The following is a 9,431-nucleotide window of genomic DNA, read 5'->3' as shown; positions in this document are numbered from 1 at the left end:
TATAGGCAGCAAAGAAAGAAAGAAAGGCAAAGAGTGAGGCGTTTGAGGGTGTTAGAGAGGCAGAAAGAATGAGAGACACAGAAAGAGAGAGAGAGAGGGCGAAGGGAAGCAGGGGGGACAAAGAGGCTAATGAATCCATAGGCAACGGCATGGCTGTGCAGCAGCGTAAATAGTTGTTCACCGCTAATGTCGCTCATCAAATTCCTCAAGAGCACAGGCGCTGAAAGGTGTGGCCGTGTTTTATTCCCATTGTGCTTGTATTTCTTTTCACCCCCCTCAGCGGCTCCTCCTGTGTAGTGTGGACTGAGAGTTGGTGAGGGGCGAGCTTGAGTAGCCATGACCCCAAAGTAAAAGCTTTGCAGATATCTGTATATCTGTACATGATGAGAAATATCTGTTTTGAATGGCAATTTTTATTCAAGAAATGATGATCTAAGAACTTTATGGCAGAGACATACAAAAGCATCCATCACTTGACCTTGTTTCCTTTTGTTCTGTTACAGTCACAATCTTTAACTTTAGGTTACTTTTGGATTCGGTATGATTGACAAGCACAAAGAAGTCTATAATTTTAAGACAAAATCAAAATGAGAGATGATTTTTTTTTTTTTTTTTACAGTTATCTTACTTTTTAGATTGTTTGCACACAAAAAAATATCTAAAATTTCTGGCTTGCCTTAGTATATGCGGTCCCCATTTCCTTCAATTACAGCTTCAAGTCTCTAGGGGTATTTTTTTGTCAGCTTTGCACTTTTGGAGGTGGATGTCCTTTAACCTTTACTTTTTAAATTAAGTTTAGTCAGATATACGTTTTTGTAAACACAAGTTTGTAAGATTGTAACGTGAAAATATTCCTAAATCCTTTTGTTGCAGCTCTGACTTTGTTTTAAGGGTTGTTGTCCTTCTGGAATGTGAAACTTTGCCACAGCCTGAAGTCTTTTACAACTCTGACAAGCTTCACTGTTCCTGCTGAACAAAAATATTTACAAAGTATGAAGCTACTGCAACCTTTCTTCACTGTAAGAGTGGTGTGTGTAGAGTAATTTGCCTTGTTAGATTTTTTACACACATAAAGTTTTGTATGGAGGCTATAAACTTCTACTTTGGTTTCAGTTAGAGATGTTTTTCTAATGAGTAATAGATGACTCTTAGGTGGGCTGTTTTTAGAAATTAGGGGACTTCTGAAGGCAGTTGCTTTTACTGAGTCTTATTTTGAAGTATCAGAGTTAGAGGGTAAATACAAATACATGCATCACGTTTTAGGTTTTTAATTGAATAAAAATGACTCCTTTGTGGAATATTCATCTTAAACTAAGTAAATAAATGTTGACATGAACAGAAGCTAAAGTTTATTTTTAACATCCCATCAGTCAAAAACAGTAACTATATTAGTGCTATATTCCTAAAGCTCTCAAAGAGAAAGCCAGAAGAAGACATCATAAGACGCTTCCACTGTGGCTCTCACGTAGCCATATATCTCTGCAAAGAGACGTGTGACATGAATGCGGCTGACATTTGCTCAAAGCTGTGGTTAGCGCTGCGGTTCCCACATGTAGCTGTCTCTAATCAAGTCCCGTGCCTCGAAGCCCGAGGCATAGAGATCAGACAGATCTCAAAGTGCACCATCAACCACAAATTACAGCTCTTGATTTGAGGTTAACTGAGAGCCACTCCTCCAAGAATAACAAAGACAGTTGTAATACCTACATCGGGAGGAACCTGTGACAAAGCTTAGAGGAGTAACACTTGGTATCAAATTTGTCATGAGATCAGGCATTGTTACAGAAAGGCAGGGGTAGGGATCACAAGCACTCACTCTGTCACTATCTTGTGGGCTATACCAAAAAAGTCAGAGAATTACTGTTTGGAAATCTTAATCTACTTTTTGTGGCCAGAGGGAGGATTATTATGGACCATTTTTTGCATACATGTGCAATTCATATTCTACGTTTTGGAAAATTAAAGCCTAGTGCAGGATAATTTTCCTAAATATCTTGTAAATCAACTTGTAAAAACTTAAAGCCTGAAAATGACTTTTTTCATGTGTACTTTCTGGCATGCAAATAAACAGAGTAGCATTAGTCTCGCTTTAAGTAGCTGTGCAATGACACGCACAGTACCAAACTTTCATTATTTTATGTCTGAGCTTATTTTGCAGTCACCTTAATTTAATGCATTTTAGTTACCACATCATAAAACTGAGGCAGACATTTTCCTAGGCTTTTGGCACCTCAAGCTCCTAAAGTCTACTTTTCACAAATACTCGTTAGTCAAGAACTAAGCCAAAGTAAAGCAGAACCATTTGTCATTAGTTGGCTGTAGAAGAGGGGTGCCCCAGATGTAGCGCTGGTGCTAGTGCTGGCATAAATGGGAAGGGGTGTGTGCGTGTGTGTTTGTGTGTTAACTAGCCCAGTTGATATGTCTCACAGGCAAGCAGCCAAGAGAAAGTGGCCTCCTACTGTTTAATTACAATAAATTTACTACACCAATCCGTATTGCTCTTGTATTATGTAAACAAGGTTAATGCTCTTTTTAAACTAGCACCTAGTGACAGAATATGACCTGTCTTGAGACAATTACTTTAACAATTCTATCTAAATGCAGGTCAGCCAAAAATATAAATTAAATTAAGTAAAGTAGAAGTTTCTGCTTCATCTTCTGAATAAGGCACATCTAGTTTAATTGACTTAATTGCTCTTATGCCTTTTTGCATTTTGAATTTTAACAAAATTTGCTGAGTTTTTGAAGAAGAGCAGAAACACATTTTGCATTAATCTCACCAAAAGGTTCATCTTTTTCCAGAAGTTAAAAACTCAAACCCCCCTTTTATCACCTCAAAAGAGGGATTACGGCTAATTGAGCATTGTAGCCAGATAATTGGGTCCGAGGACCTATCCACATGGAGAGAATAACCCTCCCAGTCTGAATCTGAAAAAGAGACAAAGCCAAGGGGAGGAGTAATGTGAGTAAAGGGATTCTCACCAGCTCTTATGAGAGCTTGTTTCACATACACAGCTCAAAGTGGAGCTAATAACTTAGCACTAGTGTGTTTTCACTCTTGAGAGGTCTTTCTCCTTGGAACCCAGAACATTTTCCCAGATCCTTTGGTGAGGACCCTTGAGGGACTTGCCAAATTCTTTACAAAGGATTCCCCTCTCTTTATTGGCTTCTGTCTCTCACTATATCACAAACATACATTAACACTGTCCATGTGTGCCACACACAATTATAAATCGTCATAATGTCATATTGCAGTGCGCTAGCTAGTGGTTGCTGTCTTAACTCTAATTGTAATGCTTATCATGTCTGGAAAAAAATATGTTTTACCTGAATAAAACCAAACTTCTCTTTATAGTGGTTAGGCAGTAGCAGTGATTAGACGTTTTTAGTTTGAACTCAGCATATCTGCAGGAAACAAGAACCTGTTGTACTAAAACACTGCAAATACTGATAGCACTGATGATGCATTTTATGACAAAATAGTTACATAAGGAAATTGTTTGGTCACAGCAATAACTTTATGTTGTCACATAATCATCCAAGTAACAACCCTATCATTTACCAGTTAACAGAACTGAGTGTGTCAGGGTAATGCGCTGTGAAATGTATACCAAATCCAATAAGAAGCCAGAAATCAAGGCAAATCTTGGCAGGAGTGTATATAAGTAATACCTTTGATTTAATTTTGTTGGAAACACATGAAAAAGGTTTGGCTTCTGTCTAAACAATGTTTGAAAAGTGAAACCTGTCGACATAATAACATCTACTAATGTCTTGATGTGGTTGAAAAGAGAATAGTGTTGTTCAGATGGACCAGTCAGGAATGACTTTTAATGTCTCTGTTTAGAATATGTTTGGCAAGGACCTAAGCTAAGTCAGTCATATTTTTGGTCTCATCAGCCCATTGATTGGATAACTTGAAATAATTAAAAAGAAACAAAAACAAACAAACAAACAAACAAAAAAAAAACAGTGGATGTCTAGTGTTGAGAAGGCCGAATCAGGGGACTTTATCCAATGCCTCTCAGATCTAACAACAGCATGACCTAAGCTTCTGTCTAAGACTGATATTTATTGTAGGGGTGAAAACATTACTTTCAATGTGTTTCTGAAAAACTTGTTTTTAAATGGACGAGGACAAAAAAAACCCATGAAAATTGAAAGATCTCACTAGCCCACTATAACTTAAATATAAGAAACGTGTATGGGTAGAGAACCAAAACATGCTTTAGTTTGAGCATAGCTTTAGTTTCCACATCCTCAAATCTGACCTTCCATTTAATTAAAATAAGAGATTAAAAAAACAAATGGCAGTTTGCTTAAATATGCTTACCTAATATGGTAGGTATGACAGACTCACAACTCTTTGATTATATTTCTAAATAAAACCAAAAGTTTTTTTTATTTTATTTAAACACTTTAGCCTGCTGTTGCTTATGTTTCCATATACATGGGGTAACTATAATGGCACAAACACTGGTGCTTATTACTTTCTGATGTGTCTGTTTAAGATTCGACAGACAATGTGCAAGAAGAACAGCTCACCATAGAGATGCTGGGAAGTGAAACTGCGAGTGAGTTTGGGGAAAGAATAACTCTTTCTCCACACTCAGTTACCTTTAAAAGAAATTAAGTTATTTATAGATTACAGCGTGAACTTCTTCTCACTCTTTACATACAACAGAACAAGAAAATAAATAATATTTCTCCAACAAATCAATAATTTTAATTTGCTGCAACTCAGAAGGCTAAGGTCAGAGTGATTTTCAACCACAAAATTGCTCTTTAAGCCAGAGGCTAAGCTAGTGGAAGTAAGTGTAACACTGCTAATGGGGTCTCAATCCTTTTCCAGTGACCCCTACCCTTTTCCATCCTCTTTCAAAACAAAATGTCCACAACTGCCCTTGACTCCTCCTCTGGTGCTGTAGCCTGATGCCCCAGCTTTCTCATGGAGTGACCCTTGGTTGACAGTTTCTGTCCAAGCTGAAAACTTAAGCTGCCTTTTGCAAACCCTGATCTGAAGGAAGATGATCAACTGATCACCAACCTTGATACCAGAGCACGCCCTCCAGCGGGAGGCTCATTAGTTCTCCTCTGCAGCTTGCAGGATGAATTGTCCTTGTGCACTCTGTGTCAGATAAATAGGATAATGCATGTAATACACTAGACTTTACTTCACGAGTTAAGAGTAAATAGTGTATTTGAAGCTGTAGATTATGATTGCCTACTTAGTAATCTTATCAGACAACATTTACGAGATAATTTAATATTTGGCCCAAAGTTACTGCTACATTAAATGGATTCCAGGAGCTACATCTATGGAACCATGCATCTTAGGTTCACACTTGTGCCATACTCTTTCCATGTACTTATGATCGAATAAGCAGTCCTCAGTAAGATACTTTTTTTTTCTCCATTGTTTGACATCTGACAAAAGTTGTATATTTCTGCCTTGCTTCTAACCCAATGTTAAGAGAGGCAAGATTCAAAACAAAGTCAAAGATTTATGATTTGTAAATTTGTCTTTTTCTCTTAAAGTGAGTGTCAGTTGTGGGAATAAAGCAACAAAGGTATGACAGTGTCTAAACCTGTATGAAAAAGACAGTCTGGATCTTTACTTTAAAAGACTGAATATGGGAAGTAAACCTCAAATGTTTGCTAGTAGATACATATTTTTTGTATGAGCCAGTCATTTTCAGATTTACGGCATTTTGAGAGATGAAATTAAAAGGAGTGCAATGAAAAGTCCCCCAACATGTCAGGGATGTGTTCTTTTTCTTCCGGAGATACTTTTCACTCCTGAATTTAAGTGTACCGAAGAATTTTTTAATTCTTGTTTGCTTAACTCACAATCAAATGCTTGTCCTCTTTCCATAAAAATGAAACTAACAACTTGTTTCCAGAGGCTTCTACAGCTGACCGCAGGCTAGTGATTAGGTAAAAACCAGTTTCTTTGAATAAAAACAAATGCTTGTGATAAAAACAACTACGAACTGCTAATTTAATTAGTTAGAATCTTACTGGTGTGGTGAATGTCCTCAGCACTGTACAGAAGGACAAGTGACGGCGGGAAGCGGTTAAATCACAGTAGCAGAAAGGTTAATACACTCAGCACATGTTGCCTCCTACAACAGGTGGTGCAGCACGATCGGCAGCTCCCAGCATTCCAGCTTTTCCATGCTGGTGGCCCCTGGTATTCTGGGATTTACGCCGCCTCGCCTCCTTTCAACCGCAGAGGCCTGACTGACAAGCTAATCGTTGGGCTGGGATCCCCTCAGCTATTGATTCCACTGCAACACAACACCTCCCAGTCAATGAAACTGCAATATAATGCTTGAGCTGCAAAGAAAAGGGGAGTATTAGCGTGTTGAGCAACTGGAAGAAATTTGCTGCTGCCGCTCCTGCCTGCACTGCTTGCTCCTGGTTGCAGCTGCTTGTAGGTAGAAACAGAGCGGCACAAATAAAGCAAGGGAAAAAAAATGCGTCTCGGGGGGTGGAAGCTTGAAGGGGTAGGTTATTAAAAGCCACAAAGTGGAGCCCATGCTGGGCATAGAGAAATAGCCCCAGCATGGTGGAGGCACAATGGAAGAGAAGGGGGTCTGCTTTCTAAATTGTTCTAATCCTTAGAGTGTTTTATTTCATTTAGTTTTGTAGTTTGAAAAACTGCTGCTTTGAACTGTGCGCAAGCTTTTGTTGGACCACAAAACATCTAGAACTGCAGTTTTATTATAATAGTTACATAAAAAGAGATCTGTTTTGTTCTGACAGTATTTTCATAGTTTACAATTGTTAAAGGAAAAAAAAAAATCATGATTAAAAGTTCCCACTGATCATTTCTGAAAACACTGCTTTAAAATTACCTCGTTACTTCTACTTTTCAGAACTCAATACCCAGCTACTCTAAATATTGATCTACGGGGCACAAAGGGTGCAACACTAACCGCAATTAGTCCCATTACTATTGGTTCCAGTCATTTAGTCAAGTATCCAATTTCCATGCTGTGTGAACACTTAATTAAAACAAATGTGTTACAAATATATATTGAGGATCAGCAGCCTTCAAAAAGCCTCTAGTGGCCTGGCAAGTCAATGCAGCAATGTGGATAGCAAATCAATGATGCTGGTCACTTATGCCATAGGGATTTAATCAAGTAAGAATACTGACAACAACACCCAGAGAGGACAGTGAAATTATGGCTAATAGCCACTCTGGGAGAAGGGAAAAGACCAAATGTAATTTTCTCAAGTTTTTCCATAGGAAGACTGTTGCCATTGTTGTGGTGGAATAATTTTAAAATGCTTAGAGACTTTTTTAAGAGCAGTTAATGCTAAAAGATTACAGAGAACTGGCAGGAATGTTAATATTAGTGTCTGAGAGGCAGTCATGCCGTCCACCGACTTCTTGAGAATCCTTGTGAATTTCCATTTGAGTAAATGTATACTTACAGTGCTGTCAGTGTGACCTCTTCTGATATTTGTGGCCTGTTTATATTTGGTGCTAAACATGTCAAGATAATTGAGCGGATCATATTTGGATCCGGTCAGATGCCTGGGATATCTGTCTCCAAGCATGGCATGAAAATGAATCACTGGTAGGGCAGGCTACATGTGCCAACTGTACAAGATGCAAGCGAAAGGTCAGAAAACTTCTAGACATACTAGCATGCAAAGTATAACTACAATTGTATTGTTGTCTTTCTTATATAAAATTAAGAGTTAGCATTTTACACATCTAATACTGAGGATATTTTTCATATCTTCACCTCACTAAATTTTGAAGTCTTGGCAAAGGCTGTAAAGTTTATTCAGGTCTGGACTTTGACTAGAATATTCTAATATGGGGATTTAATCTTCCCCATCCTACTATTGGTTTTGCTTTAGCTTGGGGTTGATGTCCTGCCCAAAGGCAAGCCTTTGCCCAAGTGTTCATAGTTTAGCTTCATCCGTCTTTCTGTCAGCTCTGACCAGCTTCATTGTGTCTTGCAATGAAAAATTCCACATTATGATGGAGTAACTCCCATGCATATACGTAATGTTTTTCATTTCATCTTATGAAGAATCATTTGAACAGACATCTCCAGAGGTTTCAGCGCAATCCACAGACCAGAAATCTTGATCAGATTGTTGAGTTTTTTAAGTCGCTGACTCTGATGCTGCTGTGGAGCCTTGTGCATTCTCCTTCCACTTAGCAATTAGGTGCTACTTGTGTTGGTTTCTCAAAAATCTAACTAAAATTGTTGTTGGAAAAATATGAAAAAGCTCAAAAGTAGTTAGATTAAGTATTCTATTCACCTCAATGAGTTTAATCACTGCATCAATGCTGACTATGTGTTGCAATGTTTGATTCATAAACTACAAATAATGGTAGCTATTACTTTCCGCTTTAATTGGATATTAGAATGAAGGTTGATGTTTTCATTCCAATTTCAAGATAATATAAGGCAAAAATATTTTGGATTAAAGCTGTTCTTGTGAACACTTCCTATTTCCTTACAATGAGCTTGTTTTTGCAAATAAAACTAACTCTCCAGCACTTTTCAGCCTTCAGCTATTTCTAGGCCAGTCTTGAACCCTTGGGAGTTTACAGAAATACCATCCATATCAGAGTGGCTGCTTTTTACTTATTGTCAGATTTCCTCCTCCAATAGCCTCAGTTGTCAACAGGAACTATATTACATCCAACAAAATTTTAGATATTTCCTGGATTTTTACAAAAGACTTAATTTTTTTTTCTCAAGACCACTTCAGGGAGAAAATAAACTTTATATTGTCTATAAGAAAAATAGTAAACATTTTAAACTGCATTTTACCTAAATATCTGACATGCCTGAAATACTGAAACTAACTCAAAATAAAATGTATTGACATGATCCAGCTATTGTAATCATAAGAGTTTAAATTGTTGAGATACAGAGGGGATGCAGGATTTACTACAGTGGATTACACTGTAACTACAAGCCATAACTACTATTTTATAAATAACTAGTAGGAATTTTTACATTACAAAACCAAGAAGATGTAGCTTAAGAAAAAAAATACTTGAATTAAATAAACCACAATGAGCAAATGTGCATGGATTTATAATCTAGAAAAAAAATTATCACATTGTTTTCTGACAATTCTAAAAGAGACAGTTGATGAACTGAGATATAGGAAGAAAGCTAAAAACATTGTTTTAATAAAAGAAACATGGTAATATAATTAGGATTTAGTTCAAATTGTTCCAAAACTACATACATAGAAAGAACTAATAGATTGTACTCATTTTACTCACTTGAAGCTCTTTGGCTTCAATGACTAAAATAATTTCTTTGGATTGTAAAAAAGTAACAGTTATGATGAGTAGAGTAAGTAAACTTGACAATAAAATACTAAAATCCATAAAATTGATAGATTGCATTCAATTAGAGTTTCAGTCACATTTTGTGCCT

The sequence above is a fragment of the Xiphophorus maculatus genome, chromosome 2, assembly GCF_002775205.1.
Source record: "Xiphophorus maculatus strain JP 163 A chromosome 2, X_maculatus-5.0-male, whole genome shotgun sequence".
In the NCBI taxonomy this organism is placed as follows: Eukaryota; Metazoa; Chordata; class Actinopteri; order Cyprinodontiformes; family Poeciliidae; genus Xiphophorus; species Xiphophorus maculatus.
Note: the sequence above shows the minus strand (reverse complement) of the source record.